Raw genomic sequence first — 23,631 nt, 5'->3', positions numbered from 1 at the left:
TGTATCTTATTTCCTAAATTACATAAGTTGAACTGTCCTCTAGAAGAGTTTCTGCTCTGGAGATAGGTCAAATTTCTACATGCTAAGATGAATACATGTGCAGGACACTTAAGTGACCTTGAATGTGCATTCTTGTGTTATCAAGTCATATGTCTATAGCTATGATTAACATATTTCAGTGCATATGTTACCAAAGAAAGCAAAATAAACTATTTTTTTATCCTGTGATGTCCAATCAGGATAAAAAAATCCCTCCCATGTTTTTCAGAAACCAGTCAGTCCTGGTATCTTTCCTTGCAAAACACTGTCATTAATGGAGACACAAGCACCTTCTTTGCTGAGGTTCTTCCTATTCTGGTTGTTCCCTTTCTGATCCAAAACCACTTGTGACAGACTGTCAATACAACTTTAGCCGATTAACTTCACTGATTAACAGTAACCTCACTAATAATTATTTCCCTGCCTTATTTTCTGATCCTGAAATCTTTTCCAAATGTGAGAGTGCATGTTTTTGTGTGTGTTTTTGTCAGCTGTTCATGCAAAGTGTATTTGTTCACACAGCTCTAGCTTTTCTCCCTGGTGGAATCAAAGCCCAGGCACAGCTCCTCCCAGGATCACTGTGAGCTCCCATTTTTATTTTGTGTAAGTATATAGACCAAGGCTCTGCCTTTTTTAAACCTTTCACAATGCCTGCAGTTTGTTCACATACCTTCTGGAGTTCTTTCACAAGAACTGTCATTTCTGCTGGCAACTGTTTGAAGTTTTGCTCCTGTGTTGTCACCATATCTCTTACCTTGCCCACTTCGGCTTCCAGCATCTCCTTTTCAGCCGCCTGTTCTGAGCACAGAACACCCCAGCCAGCTCTGCTGGGAAGACTGTCAAGGGCTTTTGCTTTTAGCTGCTTCTGAGAGACCATGAGCAGTTTTCCTGTCAGGGAGATATGTATTTCTCCTGTGGAGTCCCCATTATGCTCTCAGTGCACTGGGGAGCAATACTACAGCTATTTTCTATTCATTCCCTAACTTATTTTTCAAGAGCTTTCCAGTTTAGCAAATTCTGTTTCTCCCTCATCCCGAAGACTTCTTTGTTCCTCTCACCCAGGATCAGAAATATGTAGAACCGAGCAGGAAAAGGATGTTTGGTTGGTTGTTTATTTACATATTTTGCTTGGTATCTGGGGTAAAGTTGTCTTTACAACCTGAAAGCAAGGAGGAAGTTTTGGGTTATAGAGCCCACTGTGTTTTTTGGCATATTTCATTTTCATTTAATGAGGTCCTCCAAGACCAGAGGCTGCAACAAAGCCCCTGACTGTGCTATTTGTATTTCTATTCCACAACCATGGCCATGGCAGTGACGGCTGCTGGGAAAAGCGTCAGTGCAAGGCCAAAGCTTTGGCTACACTGCCACCTCCCAGGCTCTTGCCCTGGCTCTGTCACTGCCCTGGGGCTGTGGTGGGAGGCCCAAGGACAGTTTTGAGGATGGGGATGGCTGATGGAGAGTGTACCTTGGAGGAGTGGAAAATGTCAAGTGATGGAAGTGTAGAAGAAACAGGGGAGGCTTGTTCTGAGGGAGGAGAGAATGGGAAAGTACAAGCTTCTTCCACTGCATTGAGGGACTGATGGTCCCAGCATCTGGATTTGCACAGAAGTGCACTCAAAATATTGAGAGGAGTCAAATTAAAAGGAGGAAAGGAAGATCCCTGAAGGAGGAGGGGTGAGGAAACCAGCCCATGTGTACCAATGGGCTTTACCAGGAGGAGGGAGGAAGTACTCATGAAGAAAGAGGAGCAGCAGAGAGTAGAAGGTATATGTTTATACATGCTACATGTCTACTGGGAATGAGGCTGCCCTGGGGTCCAGGGGACATGTGATGCTATGCATGAAGGATGAGGTACCACTCCAAGGACCACATATGCTCCAGCAAGAGGTGGGTAGAAGACCTTGGAGATGTTCCACAGAGCCATTCTGCAGTGCACCAGGGGTGAAACCAGCAGCGTCCTGAGAAGCTCGGGGCTGCCAGCTCTGTCACCCTTCCATTTCCACACACAGTAGCCATGGTCCAGCAAAGGTACTTTGTAAAGGCAGCAGCCTCCTCCGCTCTGACCCTGCCATTAATCAGAGGCTGTGCTTGGCACTAGGAAAACCGGCAGCCCACAACCCCTATTCCTAGTGGAAGGGGAGATGTAGGGCAGACAGAGAGGCTTTCTCTCCTCTCTATTTAAGCTTAGCTATGTGGAGATCATGCCTGTGTCCTGTGCATAAGAAACCCTGTAAATCCCTGTGTTTTAGTACCAAGGCCTTCATAAGAACACCTATGGATAGGCAGCTCCATTGTCTATCGTTGGCTAATTTGCTTCACCAACCCAAACCAAATGGCAAGCTCTGGGGTCCTAGTCAATCACACACTCAGCTCACAAGGGTAGTTCCCCTTCCAGAGATGATAATGGAGGTGGAGGTGCATCTGGTGGTCCTATCTCCAAGCTGAAGAGAACTGAAAATTCAACCAGGGCCTGCTGAAGCTCTGAGACTATTATAAAGCAACCACGAGCGGAGACTTAATTATAAGTGCACGCACTGTGAGCAGCCTTACAGTCTTGCTGCTTTGCTATTCTGTCTTCTTTTTGTTCTGGCACCAGTCTGCTGTCATATATCTTTATTTAAAATAGAAGCATTCAGGCAAAAGCTGGGGGGGGGGGGGAGGGTTTCAATGTCTATTGAGCCCTTAACATGTTTTCATGTGCTCTAAAGTGAATAATCATAATAATGGCAATGACTCCCTGTTACAATGTGTGTGGGTAATAAAAGCTTCATCACTGCTGCTTGAATAAATCACTAGGAAGCTGTAAAATGGATCTATGACATACATGGTTTTGATTATTACAAAGTGGCGCTGCACTGTGATGCATAAGAAGTATGTGCATGGAAGGCAGATCAGAGAAGAGCATCCATCCTCATGCTTGCTTGCAGATCACCCTGGCAGAAAGAGAAGCTGAGGGAAGATTGGCAGTTAACTGCCCTCTCTGGGACAAGGAGCCCACTGAGATCCCGATCCAGTGAGAAAGACACACTGTAGATCCTGGATGGACTCATGTCCACTACATTCACCAACTTAAGAGTGAGACAGTGTGTCTGAACCAGTTGCCAGAGGCTCCATTTGCAGGCCTGGAAAGAAAACAGGCTCCTCTAGGCAGCAGTTTATGTGAGCTGGCTGAGAATGGGTAAACCACCTGTTTTTGCATAGACGAAGCCAAAAGACTTGTATGAATAGAGCTATCTATCTTTAGTGCCTAAATGGGGGCAAAGCCATCCCCCCACTTGAGCCTATGTAAACACTGCAAAGCCGTTGGGCTTTCTGTCCCCCAAAGAGAGCTCACTGCACAATTCCTATTTACCATCCTCTCCCTCAATCCTTGACCAACCAGACTGAGGATGGGTTGTTTCCCATGTTATATGTGTCTCTATGCCTAGCTGGATGTGTCACCATTCCCACAGCCCTGGCTGTTTCAGAATCAGCTGCTGTGTCCCCAGGGAGCACAAAAATCACTGCACCCTCCGAAAGTCACCGAGTTTCCTGCCAGTACTCAATGTGTATCCATCCGCTCATTGATATGATTATTTAATTAAAGAATAGGGTTTTCCAACTCTTTCAGATTTCTCCATTAGATATAGTTTAAGCCCTTGGGAATGCAGAACACACTATTTTAGGAGCAGAGCTAGGTAATGTTTTCCATATAGAGGAAGAAAGATGTGATTTTATATCTCCCTTATTGTAGAATAACATCACCAGAAAAGTCTGGAATGTGAACATTTTGGTTATAACTGTGGATGTGTGCGTACATGAGCCTGGGTGTGTTGCTATATTGAACTAGACACAAAATGGCAAGTGGTGCCATCTTCAGCACAGTCAAAGACATTCAGCATGCAGCACCGAGTCAAAGAATGACACCAAGAACACAGCTGCACAGACTGTTATGAAACATGGGGAAAGACAGCCAAATTACTCAGCTTGCCTTGATCCTTGTGGCTGCTCCCAGCAGCCAGTGCAGGGTTATGTACAATGTGGAGATGAGTTACTGTCCTGCAGTTTTCTTCTTTGCTGACAGCAATGCCCACTGCAGCAAACTACAAAAAATGTAGCAGAAGGAGAAGAGAGACTGGTGGAGATAACTTTAAGGCTAGAGGTTAACACTAGGCTGGACTGTTAATAGAACTGAACTGTTTTCAAAAGTACTTAATGCACAGATTCAGTATTAGAAATATAGAGTCAGTTCGTATACTTAGCAAGTATCAGTACATGAAATGTGGCACCAGAGTATCTAGCAAGACACGCTTCAAGAAATGAGAGGAAAATGAAGCGGCACCTAGAAAGACCCCAGACATGCTGTGCAAAGAGACTCATACCAGCACAAATGCTGGATTTCCAGACAGAAAGCCTTGTTTAAGCATGTTTGTAATAGAAGCAAGAAAAAAGTGTGATAAGGAGAAGCCAAGAAGGGGATAAAAATGAGACAGTAAAAGCAAGGCTTTTCTTATTTTGTCAAGGAACAAAAACTAGAGGGAGTGAGAGAACAGCAAAACCAGTAGGTAAGCTAATAAATATGTCTGATGAACAATGTAGCCCCAGCCAGAAAGAGACAGGAGATGGATACCATTTTCAATTCAAAACAAAAAAAAAGCAGAAATAGAAGAACAGGTGCTTACATTGGAGTGCTAAACTCTGGCATCCACAGATAACACTGGAAACAGAAAAGATTCCTCATTTAAAGATAAGATCGTTGTCAGGCATGTAATTCCAATTTTAAAGTGAAAGTGGTTTGGAGAAGCAAATCTAACTCCGTGTTAATGTGCCTTTTTGCATACACCTGAACCACCATAGGAAATAACTAGAACTATGGCAAGAAATGAGTAGTTTGCTTGGGTACCTCCCTATATCCCCAAGTGCAGAACTGTCACAAATGCACAGACTGACACAGTACGGGAACAGGTCACAGACAAACACTGTCCGCAGACATGGTACATGTTGTATAAAGCATTACAGAAGGAAGGAAAATACCCATCCTGTCTGGTGACACTTTGTTTCCAGATGAAATAGCTACATAGCCAGCAGTATAGGCAGATGGAATTCTGTTGGAAGAGATTTTCAGTGTGAGTTCAGCAGATCCAGAGATAGTCTTCGGAAGGCATCTGCCAGGTACTCATTCATTCATTCCTAAGCTTTGCTATTAGATTGGTGCCTAGTCCCTTACCTGCTGGGTTGCAGAACCAGCTGGAATATAATCCATGCAACACAGGCATATGGGAGAAATGTGAATTATTTCAAGCACATTTCTAAAAACTGAATCTGTACATTCAGTAATTTTGCCACAAAGAAACCACAAAACAAGGTATGCTATTGCCTAAGAGGCCTTTGAACAAGAGGAAACCCATCCTTGGGCAGAAAGTCATTGGTGGCCAGGCCTAATATTGCATCACTGGGGTGTAGGCACAAAAGGGAGAAGGGACCTGGCAGCATGCAAACAAAATCTAAGGTAGTATTCTGCAGATGGATGTTCAGAAGACAAGTTAGAAATAGACCTTGGTGCAGCACATAAGACAGCTGGAATGTGCCCTTCCATTAGCAGTGGCGGAGGGGGAACAGGCAAGTCTTCCACTGGGGTCCTGGTTACCTCTGTAGAAAATAGCACAGAGCAAGGTAGCAGCCAAAGAGCAGTGAGAAATGTCAGGTGAACTGAGGAGCTGCATCAACAACAAACTACTGAATGTGAAAGAAAGATGCTCTTCATTCCCAGTGCCTGGAGACCTAAGCCCTCTTTCATAGGGGTCTGCTTCCAAGCAAAAAATTCAAAGTGGCCAAGGTATAATCTTGTTGTTGGGGATGATCGAGGATTGTATTTTCTCTTTTGTTTTTTATACCACGTCTGGGCTTCATCTCACCAAAACTAAAGCATCTACAGATTAGATGTCCAAGCTGGATCTAGTCATCCTCTGTTCCCTTTAACAGGGAGAAATGAACATCTCTGCAAGACACTCATGTGACCCACCCTTCACTGCTCTTTGGAGACCATTTATCTCCATTCCCTTTAAATGAGACGGAAGGGCAGAGTAGAGCAAAGCCAGAGGTGGTGCCTGTGAGGCCTGGCTCTGTTTCCTAAGGGGCATAGGAAAACTTGTCAGAGAAGGAAGAGCTGGCAATGTGGCACTTCCCAAGCGGCCAGTCAGAACTACTGTTCCCTGTGTTGAAATAAGAGCTGAAGTTGTACTGGGGCCAGACAGTTTTATGTGGACACCTAAAGCATTGCACCAACAGATTAGGAGCTCTGACTGGCTGATCCTCAGGGCAGTTCAGTGTGTGCTTGAACTCTAAACAGTACCTGAAACCTGCTTGTATCCATAGGTGAGCACTGGTAATTCCCCTCAAATTTGGACCTGGTGCTCAGGTGCTGGCCTTCTGGGATACTGGGTAGGCATGCAGAACTGCAGCCCTGGCACTCTGGACTTCATGAGAGACAGAATCTGATTCACAAGTAGGAGCTCTTCCTGACCAGGCTTTCTACATTTGAAAGACTGTCAGCAAATAGCTCCTGCCTTTTAGTTTCTTGGCAGCAGTGAGTCAAATTGCTTACAACCAGCTTTGCTCTGTGCCCTCTGCACCCAGCCATACCACATACCCTAGGGCTGCACATGCCACAAAGTACGCTGCTTTCAAATAGCATTAGCACTAGAATGACAACTATCATCTGGATGAAGATGTAAATTTTGGACAAAAAAATGTGGTGCTTGAGCCCAAAGGTCTTGCCTTGAAGATCATGACTTGAAGTCATGTCCGTGTTGACTTGGCCCTTGTGCCTCTAGTCAAGGAAATAAAGATTTCAAAGTTACACTTTTACAAAAAGCAAGACATTAGAAACCACAAGACTTTTGAGCTATTAGGCTGCCAGGCAAGTCAGAGAGATAACCCATGAGATTTATTAGCGTTATCTGCTACGCAGCTCCTGATACAGCTTCAGAACTTGTGGGAAGTTTTATTTATCAACCACAGGGAAAGGACAAATGTAAGAACAGGCCATGACAGATAATAATTCAATGTGCTGGGTGAACCTACAGAGACTAGCATTTTTCATTTCACTTCTGTGTTTGCAAAGAACTTGGCACTGGTGTTGTTTTCATTTAATTTCTCTGTTTGTAAGAGATTTGGCCATTCATTTTGGCTGGAGATCTGATAAGCGAAGCTAAGGAAACACAAGGCACATGTTGTTCTTGAGTGGAGTAGAGTTAGGGAAGCTGAAAAGAAAACAGCTTTTTATTAACAACTCAAATATTGACTGGATGTTGCAAGGAGGGAGGGAGGAAAACTTGCTCCCAAAGTAACCTCAGAAGAATCCCAGGCTCTTGCTGAAAAGGCTCTATCTTCTGGGTTTTTTGTTGGTGGTGGGGTTTTTCCCCCCCATGATAAACATAGTTAGTATCACACTTGAAAATAAAGACCTTTGCATTGTTCAGATGTCAGTGCGGGTAGATGCACATGTGGGGCATGGGTATATATTTACAGAAGCAGTCATGTGTGGAGTCACACTGACTGGTCAGGTGTAATCAGGCCACACCAGTACAGCATCTGGATACATCAGTGTGCTCAGATACATGTAGGGGCAGACACAGAGGTGTAAGAGTGGGGTCATGTGGTTGTGTCAGTGCATGAAGTGGGATTTGAGTGTGGATGGCAGAGAAATCCTATGTGGGTGTAGAGGAGTTAAGGCATGGAAGTGCGAGAGCAAAGTGGAGCTGGGGGCATTTGTGGGTGCTGGGCTGCAGGTGAGTGCATGGCTGCAGGCATCAAAGTGTAAAGGGAGGTGGTGTGTGGATGGGGACCATCCTGGGCCTGGGAGTAAGAGGAAATAATGTTTCCCACCTTTGTCTTTCCATAAGTAAAAGACATAGGAAAGGAAATCCTTGTTTTGGGCCTGCCAGAAACATCCCTACACTTTTCTTATCAACTCTTCCTTCCCTGGAAGGCGATAAGGAATGAGGGTGGAGGGGACAAGACACAGCCCTTTAGGCATTACTAGATTCAGTTCTGGACTCATGTCTGACACTGTTTTTGCCAGAAATATCCAATCTCCCTGTTCAGACCTTCAGGGGCAGTAGCTGGTGATTGACAGAACAGGGAATAAAGATGGGATATTCTGATGTGGTGGCTGATAATGCCCTGCAGACAGGAATTGGCAGGCTGTGAAGGATACAGGCAGGGAAAGCAAAGGCATCTTGCATATGGGAGCAGTCACAGCAGGATAAAAAATAGGCCATCAGGGTTATCTCATTCCCAGCAGATCTACTTATCCCTCCTGAAGAAAATTCAAAGCTACCCCTCTTTAGGGAAGCAGAAAATATGACCTACTGGTCAGAGCACTTCCATTGCTGCACAGATATCAGCTAACACTTTTCTGCCCCACATTTCCATCGGTGTGTGAGATGGGAGTAGGGGTGAAGCAGCTCCTCCTGAGAGCTTGAGGGCAGGGATCACCCCCAAGGAAGAAGGCTCTGCTGGGGAACAGAGGATGAAGGAAAGTCCTGAAACCTGACCTCATGTTCTTTTTTCCTGTTTTTTCCTGTTTGATGGAAATTTTCCATCAAAAATGTGGGCCTAACAAATGGGAATGTGGCATCATGGAAATCTGGGCTGACTAACTCTGCCCATAGGAGATGAGGTGTCCATTGTCAATAGTAATGCCTTCCCTGGGGTGCAGAATTCACTGAATCACAAGAAGCCAGGAGGTTTGTTTGAATCCCCTCTGAGTGTTGCATAGCTGCAATGGGATCTCAGAAAACCAGAGTCTGAGATGGCCATGCTATACCTTTTTCTAAGAATGACATTCCCCTCCGCAAAAAAAAATAAAGGAGTGAGAGATTTTAAAAAGAAGGAGCAGTTTTCATTTGAACAGAAATGGAAAAGGTGTCTTCTTAAAGTGTAGACAACCTAAAACAAGGCAGCGTAAGAGTAAAAAGGGGCTGTAAATAGATTTGTCTCCTACCACTGTACTCTTCCAGGCTTGCCCCCAGTGCCTTGTTCCAGGTGTCAACATCAGTTCCTGGCTGCAGGACCCTCTTTCCCAGCCTCTCCAAGTCCCTCGGGCCCTAGGAAGAGCTGCATTTTCCGACATGTTGGAGGGTTGCCCGTGTGCACTCTGCACTCCCTGCTCTCCCCGGCAGCCCCTCAGTGCTTGCTGCTCTGCTCTGCAGAGCTCACACGCTCCCTGCCTCTCCCCACACCCCGTCCTGCCCTCAGCAGGTCTGGCAGCTCTAGTAAACAAGTGACGTCTCCCCCTTCCAGAGGTCCTGCCTGATCCCTGCTTTCAAAGCAACACAGCATAGCAGTAAAGGGGTAATTAGTTCTTGTATGTAAGTCCCAGTTATCTTCCCATCTTCTTTCTTTCACTCCCTTCTGTGCTGTGCTGTCTGTAACTCCAGCTGTAGAGTCCAGACTCTGCCTACATGACTGTCAGGCTATTTTGTTACATCTGGCCAGATCTTTGGGTTGGGGCTTAAACAGCAGGCCCCTAAAAATTGCACCCACCCCTTGCTCCTGTCAGTCAGGTCTTGGCAGAAGGTTACAGGCTGAAAAAGGAAAGACAAACTATTTCCCAGCAGCAAGCTGATTATGAGGACAGCCACGTTTTTTTTATCAGTTTTGACATGGAGCCAAAAACAAGACCGGACTGAGTTTATCAATATGTTAGTTTTCGTCAGAAATGTGTTGTCTGTATATTTTATTTAAAAAATTGCTTCAGCTGTTTGAAAACTGAAGAATTTTTAGTTTTTCTCCTTCTTTTCCCCTCCACTGGGGAAAAGAAGTTCTTAAAGGTAGAAGAACGGAAAACCAAATAGAAGAAAATGAAACATGCTTCTGTTTTTGCTATTGGTTTCCCACTGGAAAACCATGTAAAAAATTATTCTAATTGAATCATAGCAAATAAGAAATTAATTCTTAGCAGTGGTTCTAGGAATAAGTATAGGTTAACATGGTTAACTCTTTCTATAAAACCTTTTCCTAAAATTCCTTACAACTTTGTCAATATTTACCTGCTTTGTCTTGCATGAAAGATTGTTCATTCTTTTCTCAGACTTAATATTTTGTTTTGTCTCAGTTAAAAAAATAAAATTACAGCTTTCCCTTTGAGCGTCTCTACAACCCTCCTGATTTTCAGCCAAACCTAGTCATTTGCAAAGGTGTCATTCTGATGTCTAACAGGCACCCTGCAGAATCTTTGGACAAATACATTCCTTTTTGGTCAAGTTAAAGCCTGTTGACAATATTAAAGCTTTTTGGAAATTGCAAAAAGTATATAGGAAATGTTTCATGAAAAGTCTACGGCCAGAGAGCCCAGCTACTTGGTGTAGTAGAATGATGCCTATAACTATTTGCTCTTGACACATTTGAAGGCATTAGGTTTTTGTTAATTGGGTAGTATGACAATAAAGCCCTGGAATGTGTTAATTTGTTGGACTGGATGTTATTAGGCTGTGATGAGGACATTTAGCTAAAATATTTTGGTATTGGGCTTTTCTGACATCACAGATTCTGCTGAGGTACTGAGTTTAGTAATGTTTTGAACGTGGTAGTGGTGCTGATACACATTAGTTCATGATGGACCACAGGAATATGGTACTCCAAACTTATTGCATGATTTATGGCAATGTAGAGCTCAAAATAAATGTACAAATAGAATGTGTTTGGATATGAAGGTAATGTAAAGGATCTTTGGAGACTCCTCCACAATGATAGCTTCACTATCTCTTCGAAATTTTGTTCTGTGAGGCTGAGGCAATGGTGAACATGAAAAGGGTCACAAGCTCTTTGCCAAGTTTTGCTTATAAGATGACTTCATTGAGTTTATTAATGAACAACACCAGCTCTTCCTCTTGATTTCTGCTGGGTTAAATGTGCTCAGGGTAACCACAGTCAATTCAGCAGTCAGTAACTCTTGGTTCCTGCATGTCTGATGGAGATGTGCTAGCATTTATTGGCAGAATTTCCCAGAGGTCCCACCTACCCTGGACCTGTGCAGCTCTGCACTGGGCTGAGCAGGCGCTATCCACTGACAGGCTTTCAAGGGTACTGGGTGTTTCTCAGGAAAGCTACCCATGGCAGGTGGACTCCTCTGTGATGACAAGCACCAGGGCTGACAGCAGGGAGAATGTCTCTCCTGCACTTAAATGCATCTGTGTTCACACCCTGCCAAGGAGGAAAGAAAGGATATTTGAAGGAACGCAGAGAGGAAAGGAGTTGGGTCTGTCTGGGTGTGAGTATGAAGTTCGCAGCCTAGAGTATGAAGCTTAGCATGAGGGTATGGATGTTCAGTGCTGGCATCAGAGACAGTCTGTTGTCCTGAATTGTTCTTGCAGTTCTTTTCGTTCCCCTTCTTCACATTAAGGATCTGCCTTCGAGACTTCCTTTACTGGGATATCCCAGCAAAAATGATGAACCAGATTCCTTCTTCCTCCATGTATGGCCAAGACTCAATCTTTTTTTTCCCTTTGGTAACCCATTTGCCCTCTGACAGGTTTCACTTCCACCATCCTGGAAATGCAGAAGGCTCCTGCCATCTGGTTAATTTATACCCTGGGCAACAACACTCAGATCACAGTGCAATAATCTATTAGCATTCAGCAAAAGACATTTTCAAAAATGGTTTATCAAAATGGATTACACTGAACAAATGAAGGAGGTGAAACAATCAATAGCAGCACTTTTAGAGGAGGAAATGGAACTGTTTGGGCAAGAATGTGCATGTTTTCCATGCTTTTTAATGCCTGTGTCAACAGGGATGCAAGATGTCCTATCTGCACAGCATCCATGCTAAGTGTGAATGAAAAAACAGGCATAAAAGTGTGTAATTTTTTCGAAACTTGTGGAGCAGTAGATGGATGTTTGGTGTAGGCAGAAGACTCACTTGTTTGTGTGTGTTTCTGCAGTGCAGACCTTCACAGTTTCACCACAGGAATATAAATGACATCCCAGATAACTGGCTTTTATTTGTTGGGAAAAAGTAAACATGAAGCCAGTATGGTACTTTTGTCCTGTTCCTGTTTCAGAAACAAACTTCCCAGACATTTCCAATCAAGAGTAGTGATCCAAGCAACTGAAGCTGGTCCTTCATTAATCAACCTCCAGATTTGCCTTGGGCTTTTTCTAATTGATTTAGAGCAGAGCTTCAATTCTATAGACATGAAAAATAAAATAAATTTATCAAGTTTAACTCCAGCGTGTCAATCCAATTTCCAGTGATTTTATTTTCTTTGCCAGTTTTCTGACACTCTCAGCTTGGCTGTGCAGGAGCATATTGCTAAAACAGTACTCCTGAACTGCATTTCCTGATGCATACAGGTATGCAGGCAGGTCTGTATTTTACCCACCTCACTCTAGTACAACTATTTGTGAGAAGAAGGCTTTTATTAATTTACACCTTCAGTGTACTGTAGATCTAGTTCCTAGATCAAATCACTTGTTAGGCCACTGTAGGTCTTTCTCAAGGATCTGAATGGACCATTCTTGGACTCTGGTTTGCTCTAGGAGTGGTGCAAGCTGATCCAAAATTTAGTTTTTGTGGGCTGTGCTGTGAGGCATCTTGGAGGTCCAAGGTTACTGTCACATGAAATTCTCTGGCAAATATATGAGAAGGATGGTCTGCTGAGTCCACTTAAGGAGAAGGAAAGGCAAGGCAATGGAGAGTCTTGCTCACCTTTTTGCTCTTTCACGCTCTTATGCAGGTATCAGCAAGTTATTTAGAGAATGTCTCGGGGGGGGGTTCAGCTATCAGAGTGAGTCCAGCTGATGCTCCCAGTACCCTGCACTTCATCTGTTTGTGGAAATTCCCATAAACAATCTGTTCCTTACATGGTGCGCTTTACAACAGCTACTTCCGCATGGTAAGCAGGGGATGAAGGTAGTTGCAGATGTGAATCACTAGGTGGGAAATAATGGGGGCCAGTTAACTACTTAGGTGGGTGGAGCAAAAGCAAACCAAGAATAGCAAGACTGCTGCACAGTTCATCAGAGGTGTGGACGTTTGTACAAGTTATCCAAACTCGGGGAGGTAGGAGGAGGAAGTTGTACAGATGTTGTTAAATAGGTTATGATTTAAGGGAAGCAGTAGTTCAGAGTTAAAGTGCATATTTGGGATCAGAACTTTGAAACATCCATTCAGCTGTTCTGAAATGTATCTTTTGATAATGTGGCCCATAAAGCTTTCCTTAAATTTCAGATCTCTCTTCCTTTTTCACTATTCCTTTTATGTTGCAGCCTCAGAACATAAAATTCAGCCGTTTGCTTCTTTGGTGTGCACAATTTTTTGTAATAAATGTCATCCAACTCATGCAAGAAACAAATTCTCACTGTCCCTGATTCTGCAACAAGAGCAGCAATTCTTGTGCTAAATCATAATATAGAAGCATTTACAATGAGCAGTTTCTGATATGCCTTCTGTATCTCATAACACTGGGTAAAATTGAAAGTGCTGGGTAAGAATGAAGTGTTATCAAGTGAGGACTAAGACCATCTATAATCCCTCTAATCCAAATTGGATTAATTATTTGCAAAAAGTGCTAAAAGCACTTATATTAGATCAAGGGCTAAATGGCTTGAAGTGGGTCGTAAGATTTCATGGAGGAGTGAGTTAAGCAAAAAGAGGATTTGTCAACAAGAAAAAGTTTATTAAACAGGTGCTAATTGAAAACAAGCTTGCTACGGAGCTGTCTGAAGCCTGGAGAGATTTGTATTCATTTGGAAATCTTTATAAATCACTGTTTAACAGAGTCCATTGCAATTCCTGGCTGGCAATATGTTAAAAGCAACACCATAAGCAAGCTGTCCTGCTGCAGTATGGGTGAACAAGGAAGGATCTGACAGACAGGATGGTCACCAGGGGCCCAGTGCCCCTTTTCCACAAGTGGGATCAATACATATGTTGCGAAATTTGCATTAATGCAATCAGCTAGAAAAGTCCATCTAGAAGGTGTCCAGCTAGACAGCTGCATTCATATTAGGTTTGTTGAAGGGCAAACCTTGTGCAATTTATTAAGGAGACATAAGAGCAGCTTGAGACATTCATATGACACATAGTAGTCCAGTCTAACCCTGACTTTCTCCCATGCTAGGAAGAATTTTCCATTGTGACATTAGAAGAACTGTTGCTACAGGGGATAGTCTGGTTATCATTCCACCTGCAGAGATTTTGTTTGGAGTGCTTTTAAAAGGGTAGCACTGGCAGGGGCACTTCCATTAGGAACGTGGTTCATACAATGTTATAAAAAGCATGGAAAGCTGTGAATAGTGCCTAGCTTTAACCCCTGACCTCTGAGCATTACGCTGTCTCCCACTTCAGAACACGAACCCTCAGCCACTGCTCTTCAGTTCTCCACCCTACAAATGTCTGCTCTTTCCTCCTAGTGCATTTCCAGTAGTGGGCCTTCCACCTTCATGATGCTCCCTACTGAAGGAGTGAAAGTTATAGTCTCCAAGTGATCCCAGAGCATCTTCTCTTCACATCTTTTTCCTTTTCTCAGCTTTATCTTGACTCCCTGGATTTTCTGGTCATTCCAGTTCCTTCCCATGAACTCTGCTCTTGACTCTCTTCCCCTCTACTTTCATCTCTCTTTCTTGCAGCTGTAACTTTATTTACCCACAGTTTTCTCTCTCCCAGTGAGGTAGACCTTCTTCTAAATCTTCCAGGTACAGAGCCACTGTATCTATCGCAAAGCTCACGCTCTCCAAAGAGCTTCTGTGATTTCCAGCATGCTTGCCTTCCTATGATGTCCAGACAGCTCTCCTGCCTGAAATACTCATTCCTCCTACCTCTGTAATTCTGCAGGTTCATTTCTCTGCTTTCCCCAGCTGGCTGCTCAATGCCATCCTCTTCCATCTCCTTCCTCACTAGCAGCCATTGGAATAAATATCAATAATGATGAATTATGAATTGGTTTAGTGCTATTTAATAATTTACTCATTGCTTTAAGTTCTTCCAAAAGTTTATTAGAGCCCAATGCTTAGCTAAGGAATTTAGCTTCAGACTTTTTGAATGTTCTGTACCATATGAACTAAAATAAAAATTAAAAATAAATAAGAATGAAAAAGTTACAAAAAATAATATAAAATGGTTCTGTGGAAGGAATATCCACCAAATGTCTGCATTTAAGATGGATGATTTAAAGTTTTATCTGGGAGAAATAATAGAATGTAATGGATTCCACAGGCAATAATCAGGGCTTTATCTCAAAGTGCCAATCTTACCTCATTTGCTATTCTGGGGAGATGACTTTGTTATCAATAATGAAGTGAATTGGTTCCTTCATTTAGGATCTTGTTAATACCATGCAAGCTCTTTTGCGTCCATCTATCTAGTAGTCTTAACCAAAAATGAATCCCATGGCTAAAACTGAAATAATTTCCTTAAACTTAAGTTAACTCAAATATTCTCTTTGGAGGCTCTAAGTAGCACAATCTGTTCTTTCCTCAATAACACCCTCTTCACAGCATTTCATAGGAAAGGAGGACGAGACTGAAGTTCACCAGGCCCCAGAGTGAAATGTAGGAGTGGCAGTGAGAAAGTTCTTTCCTACAGGAGAAGTTCCTTCGTCACCCTTTTCCAGGTAAAGGACAGTCGATGCCTGAAGATGGAAAGTTTCCCTTTTGCATAATTTCACTGTATCCCACACAATCATAGCAGAAAATCATTATTTACCTCAAAAGCTTAGATTCTCATTTTAAAACCACCCAACACTTCACCTAGGGGACAACCTGGCTCCATATTAATTCACTAAAATTGCACTGTCCTATTTTGATCTCCCAGCTATTTCATTTTATTGCAGTGACAGCCCATTCTTAACCTGTTCTAGGTGACCTAGGATCATGCTAGCAAAGGTTAATGTCTGACACTCAGGGATATCCAGTCCATGGTTCCTTTCTGATAACTCTCGTGTGCTCACCAGTGGCCAGGAGAAATTTGACTAGAAGGACTGTGCTAACTGTGTCTTCCCTACAAGAAGGAATCTTCAAGAAGCTCATGAAACTACCCTTAGAGAAGCATAGAAAAATATTAATTTAATATATGATCTTTCTGGAACCGTATGACCAATCAAACCTAAAAATACTACTGTTCTCTTAGCTATTCGTGGGTCAAGGCACAAACAGCAATTAAGAAAGGCCAGGAAAAGTTTTCCCTTTCATCATAATTGAAGAGAGCTCTCTAACAGCATTAAAATCAACACTACTGTGTAGGGTCAAACACCCCCGTGTCTGCACAAGGGATTGAGGACAAATAAGGCTTTCCTGTTTATGTGCCATATTATTCCTTTCATAGAGACCTGAAGCATTAGACTGGAGCAGATCTTCTCCAGGGTCAATGGCTTGTGTCTTCCACAGCAGCAACCATATCATAAAACCTCATCTGTAAACCGACTAAGCTTTCTCATAGAATCAGTTGGACTTTGGGCACAATGTGATGTCCCCCCACCCTCTACCTCTGGCCTCCAACCCAGCTTCCATGTGGATGTGAAGAGGTGAGCTGTGAGAGAAGGAAGCTGTAAAAGTAAGCAGTCTTTTCAGAGTCTTAGAAATGTCCATTTTAAATAAGCTGATGTAGCAACTTGGCTCATAAGATGAGCAGAACCTCCCTTCCCTACATATTTTCTGTAATGATGTTCATTAGGCTATGAATTGTTCACCATTATGATGAGCTCAAGTTCAAACTATTCATTAATCAAAACTCAGAAATGCTACATAGCACCAAGCAGATGTAGTGCTGAAACAGGAGAGTGCATCCTGAAGCAGAAGAGTGGAAGAAATTGCAGGGAAAGGAAAGAGGGAGCAGCTCTGGACATCAGAGTTGGAGCATTCCAGAAATAAAGACACCTGGAAGAGGTTCAAAGAAGTCTGTTTTTCATCAGTCAAGTGACCTACAAAAGTGAAGATGAGCTACTTTTCATTTTGCAAGATCAAAAGCACAAGTTTTGCTTACAAGTGTATACTTAAAAAGAGAAATCTGGTTATCAAACAGTGAGTAGCTAAAAAGGAAATAAGTATAGATATTCTGCACAGTAAAAAAATATATATTTTCTGAAACTACCAAGAGGCAGCTGCATATAATGATTGTCACATAACCTTCAGCATAGATACACCCTGGTATGCACATTAATGTTATATTCAAGGTCCAGCCATAGGTTTAAGAGAAAAACTTTTTTATTGAACACTGGCTGATAGCATTTAGATCATACATCATTCCTGCCACAGGTGTCTATGAGCTATCTGTAGAAGATAACATTTGCAATTTTTTCCCTCTCTGATGGAAAACATGCAAGCACTAGGTCTTAGTGTAGGAGAAGGACAGGATTCCCCAGAAATAAAGAGAAAGCAGAAATAAATGAAGGTGGAGAAATAGTGAATTAAAAAAAAAAACAGTCTGCATGAGATAAAGAACATAAGCACCTAGGATTTTTTTTAACACACACCCAATTCCAAATTTGTGCATATAAGTATAATAAAATAAATAGCAAAATTTCAGTTAAAGACATTGGCTTCAATTAAACATGTTGATTTATATCTGAGGAATACAATTGCTTTACAACCACTAAACATATAACCTCATGTGCAAAGATAATATTTGCTACATGTAGTAGACTTACTATCTCAGTGACAGGTAGTGGAGCACAGATTAAGCACCGAAAAACTCAGTACTTTATATAAAATCATTATTTAAGCAAATCTGAATCCAGGAATTAAATAGTGCTATAGAATAGGGTGCCAAAAATGATGTCAGAAATAGGAAGGACAAAGAGCAAAATTCAAACTTTCTATGGGAAAACCAAATTATGCTGCAGCACCCTTGAAATATGAGCTGTGTCCAGATGAAATGATATGCAATAGAAAGTTTAATATGAGACTTGTAATTGTCACAGTAATGACTGACTCCCTAGAGAAAACAGGAATCCCGTCAGTGGGATTGACCTGCTGTAATGTAGACATTTAAAGAACAGATATTCAAGTCTACAATGGACTGCAGATTGGTCCAAGTCACTGCAGGTTCACTTTATAATCAGTAGAAAATAATAGATGGTGACTGATCGTCTGTAATTGCTTATTTCTCTTCACTGGCTTTACAGGGCATCTAACAAGACTAGCTCAGACTCAGATATCTAGATTTAAGCTTAGAGCTAACTTCTTGACATTGGCAGCTTAAGATTCTTTTTCAATCCAAGACTTTGTGGGGAAATCAAGGCTGAAATAGTGCTGATGATATTTAGTGATTCAGGATTCTTAAGTGGGCTGACTGCAAAACATTGTAGACAAATCTCCCAACAGTGACTGTATGAGAAAATTCAGTGTAGATAAACATAGAATTATGCAACATGAGGAAAAGGACTCTGTATTTACATACATAATGATAGGTTTTGAGCTAGCTATTTCCTCTCAGGAAAGAGTTCTTGAAGTCACAATGGATCAAAAGAGACTTAGGGTTTTCGAATAGATAGTTCTATGAAAGTATCAATTCAATGCTCATAGCAACAAAAAAGCAAACTGATGCTGCAACATACCAAGAAATGAAAGGAGAGCAAAACTGAAAACACTTATGCTACTGTATAAATCTCTGGTGTATCCGCATCTTGTACACTGAGTCATCCCCTCAAAAAGGATAGACTAGTGCTGGAAAATGAAGGGTAGAAGGATAACATGTATGATCAGAAGTCTGGAATAAGGAGCACACTAGAACTTTTCACTTACACAAAAGCTATGTGTGAGGAAAATAATAAAGACTTGGGATTGAAAATGAGAGGATAAACAGGTAACTCTTCACTGGCTCATACAGTATGAGAAACAAGGGCCATCATACTGGAGTAGCAGTTGGCAGACTCGAAACAACCAGAAGATAAGCTGTGGAACTCTCTTCCACTGGAGGCTGCAGATGCTGAAATTAAATGCAATTTTTTTACAAAATGCACAAAGTCATGGGTGAAAAAGCTGTCAAAAACCATTAAACACAAGGATATCAACTTCTCTTGGAAGGTCCCTGAGCTAGAAATCACTGGAGGCTAAGAGAAGATACTTGGAGAGGTATCACTATGCTTTGCTTTTCATACTCTTTTACATATGCAGTGACTAGTGTTCTGAGCAAAAGCATCCTGTGGCCATGCCTTATCTCCAGAAAAGCCATCCAAACATAAAGCAAAAGGCTGAGGCTTCTGCAGGTAGTGAGTGAAAATAATTGTATATCATGTCATTTCACAGAAGCTGAATCTGTCACCAGCAAGAGTTGCAGATTACTTTTTCTTTTCTTTCTTTTTTTAAGAGGGCTTGTTATATTAAACTGTTTTGTGCATATTTGATCTCTTCTACTATTTTAAAGGGCTACTAAACTGACTTAATTGTTATCTATTGTGGAGATGAAAATGGGAAGAAAGTTGATTTTTAATGCTGGAATATCATTTACTGTCTGGATGCGTATAGCCATGAAAAATAATTAGATATAGACATAGATTTGTGGTGCTTGCTCCTAGAGGTCATGGAAAGATGCCCATACAAAATTAAATCCAGTATATAATCCATGCAGGCACCCTCCACAGAAGCTAAAATATTTGTTTCAGCAGCTGTTTCTCCAATTACGTGTCAAGATAGAAACATATCTTCAGAATAAAATCCAGGCCCTGGGTAACTGTTGCCATTGCATTGCACTGCACATTCACAGTGTGTTTCCATCAGGACTCTTAAGTCCTTTTCAGAGTTAATATTTTCCAGGTACCCCCTTTGTCCTTCCCCTGCCCCTACCCGTCTGCTCACCCTGACCTAAACTCTTGGTTTCTAGATGGATAGGCTTGCACTGGCAGCTCTTTCTCTGGCCAGACCATTAACTGGTGTACAAACTCACATCAAAAACTTTGAGCTTACAAATATTTATCAAGGAATAATTTTATGAAATATTCTTAGTCACTAATGGAAAATAATACTGAAGCATTAATTGTGTGCTTTGTGACCCAGTTTATTAAAGATGTATGCTACACCTTCTACTTTTGTATAAATTCAGAGGAAAGCTATTCCACACTTCCCACACAGCCACTCTTCCTTTATTTCACAGAGTCATGTGGGGTTTAGGGCTTGCTTTACTTTTAATCCTGTATGATCAGTCATACAAATGTCTAGGGAAATTCAGATCCCATTTAAGATGAGTTGCCGTCAGAGATCAAACCCACTTTATCGTTATGACCCAGGAGCAATGAGCATATTTGGTATAGGAAGTTGCCTCTTTTCCTTTTGGCAGGTATCCTTTCAGTATTTGCCCTTGCTTTGCTTCAGCACTGGTTTCTTTCCCTAAGGAATGTAGATCCCACTGAAGTTTGTCACATAAATGAGAGTAGAATTACAACCTCACAGACTTTCTGTGTGTTTTCTTGCTACTTTTACACCAACAAGAATTCACCACTATGAAAACAAGAGAAACATCTGACTTCAAAGTGTACCTGTGAGAAACTGCACACTACTGAGAGGGTGATAGGCTATAATTTTCCAAACAATCCAGTTTGTACCTTCTTTTGAACCCTTTACTATGATCAGAAAATTGGTCCAGGATATCAGGCTGTTGGAAAGAAAAAGTAGAATTACAAAGCTACAGTACTGCTCTTTGGAGCACACTCTTCTTCATGAAGCATACCCCTGAATCTTTGGTCATTACATATAGTGCTGATATATCAATAGACCTCTTCTGAAAAGACTTGTCTTACATCTTCTAGGATTCACTTCCTGATTACCAAAGTACTACTTGGGCTCCAAATCTTCATTACCTTAAATATTTTGTGACATCAGTCACATTTTGGTATCCCTTCTTTCCCAAATCATGGATAGTTGAAGAGAAACGTCTCCCCAGCAGCCAGAAAAGCAATCAGTATTAGGAAGGGACTGGGTCTTGCATGGTCATGCTCTGTTCATATATAGAAAACAAAGCACTTGGCAAAGAAGGAACAGGGAGGAGGAAGACATTTTCCCAAGGTCTTCCTGCACTCCAGCATTGAACCAAAAATAGATCCAACATTTGCTCATTTCCAGCCCACTGCTTTTTGCATAGGTCACACTGCATCCGGTTTATAAAGGGCAAATGCATGAGCAGTTTTAATAAAAATATTCTAATAAAAATAGTTGGCAGTTGAGTCTTGCCAGCATGCTTATAAATGCCTTAAAAAATTTCTGTGAATCACTTTGCTCACACGTGGTGGTTGACAGGATCTGTGTGTTCATTCATTTCCACTGTGTTCTGGATGCGCTCTTTTGTTGATGGCTGTGGATGAGCAGCAGGCAAGAGAGCATCTGCCTGCTTTACGTCGGCTATGCAGGAAGGTGGAACCACTGGGGAGTGCAGGTTGTCCTTCCTGGGGAGCCAGGATGAGCCTGAGGGAGCACAGTGTGAGGAAGACAGACAGGGGATAGACCCGGCCCACTGGGACCAAATGTCCCACACCTCAGGGCTGCTGGAAAGAAAGAGACTTCTCAAAGGAATCCAGCAGGAACTGTGATTTTTGTACTGGGAGACACACTAGAAGTTTCTGGAGTTGCAGGCAGGACTGGCAGGAAGGACCCATTTGCAAAGCATGTCTCAAGAGAGAAATGGCACTACTGGAGAGAGTCCAGCAGAGGGCTATGAAGATGATTAGGGGACTGGAGCATCTCTCTTATGAGGAAAGACTGAGAGAGCTGGGCCTATTTAGCCTGGAGAAGAGAAGACTGAGACGGGATCTTATCAGTGCATACAAATATCTTAAGGGAGAGTGTCAAGAGGATGGGGCCAGACTCTTTTCAGTGGTGACCAGTGACAGGGCAAGAGGCAACAGGCACAAACTGAAGCACAGGCAGTTCCATCTGAACATGAGAAAAACTTCTTCACTGTGAGGGTGACAGAGCACTGGAACAGGTTGCCCAGAGAGGTTGTGGAGACTCCTTCTCTGGAGATATTCAAAACCCACCTGGACGTGATCCTGTGCAATGTGCTCTAGGTGACCCTGCTTGAGCAGGGGGGTTGGACTAGATGATCTCCAGAGGTCCCTTCCAACCTCAACCATTCTGTGATTCTGTAATGCGCAGAGTAAGGGGGAGTTTTGTTTGGAAAGCTCTTTGTTTCTGTTACAGTGCATGTTACTATTTAAGAAGTTTGATGTTCTAAGTTGTTTTTAAACAACATTAGCATAAAAGATTACAGATTCTTCTGGCTGATTTAGGATGTCAGAGCAGACTTATAGCATTTACTAATATTATATTCACCTTTTAAAAGACATTTGGGAATGGAAGCTCCAAGGATGTAAACTCAAGAAACTTTGCATGTATGGTTTCTTGGGAAAAGAGTGTAAGAGAAAAAGGAATGAAAGAGATCTGGTACTTCCTAAAAAAAGGCTGTTTAAAAAATACAATGACAAACTGCCCTTATGGAGGAGAAAAATAATAATTGTAATAGAAGAAACTTGTGGCTGCATTAGATACTCTTCAGTGACTCAGAAACAAAAAAGGAATCATTCCACAAGTGGAAACTAAATGTAAAAATATTTAAGCAGGAGGTCAGTATGCAAAGGAGGTGAATGAATTACAATTAGTAAGGGACAAAAATGTAGCAGGAAAACAAATATTTAAGGATGAGGAAAATGAAATAAATCCTTGGACAATTCCACACAGCATAAATAATAGATGATATGGAGAAAGCTGAAGCATTCAGTGCATCCCTCATGTAACAATTATTTATTTATTTATTTATTTATTTTTACCAATTATTAAGGCAATTAATTTTAAGTAGTGAAGAAAGCAAGCAGGATGTAGTGGAGTTCATTCCAGACCGCTGAAGAAAGTCTCCTCAACAGTCATTGAAGCATTAGCCATTGGCTGTAAGAACACATGGAGGAAGAATGGCATCTCAGAAGACTAGGAAGGAATAAGTATAATATTTGCTGTTTAAAAATAAAAAATGAGGAACCTGGGGAAATACATACTGGTCAGTATAACCTCAGTACCTGGAAAAATACTAGCACAAACTGTTAAAGCATCAGTTTATAAGCACCTGGAGGATAATAAGGTAATAAGAAGGAGCCCACATAGATTTGACAAAAACAATTCATGTCAAACCAATCTAATTTCCTTTCCTTGACAGGATAACTGGCCTAGTGGATAGGGAAAGTGGTAAATGTGATATATTCTGGCTCTATGAAGGCTTATGACAAACCCACATAGCAATTTTGGAAGTTTACTAGGGAAATATGGTCTGGAGAAAATTATTATGGTAGGTATGCAACTCTTTGAAAAACTTTGCTCAGACAATAGCCATACATGGTTCACAGCCTGTTCTGGAGGCTTTTTCAAATAGTGCTCTGTCTCATTCTGGATCCTAGTCAATACTTTCATTTATGCCTTTTACATTAAAAAAGGATAAAATTTGCACGACATATTCTGGCAATGCACGCAATGTCCTGATAGGTGAGATAAATTCCTCATGCTTGCTTTTTGGACATAGAGATTTGATTTGTGCTTATGCCTTCCCTAAAACCAGCAATTATCAACCCAGACCTTGCACTGGCCTTCTACAGATTGGCAAAATACAGTTCCTCGCCCTGCAGTTCTCTGACC

The sequence above is a fragment of the Apteryx mantelli genome, chromosome 17, assembly GCF_036417845.1.
Source record: "Apteryx mantelli isolate bAptMan1 chromosome 17, bAptMan1.hap1, whole genome shotgun sequence".
In the NCBI taxonomy this organism is placed as follows: domain Eukaryota; kingdom Metazoa; phylum Chordata; class Aves; order Apterygiformes; family Apterygidae; genus Apteryx; species Apteryx mantelli.
Note: the sequence above shows the minus strand (reverse complement) of the source record.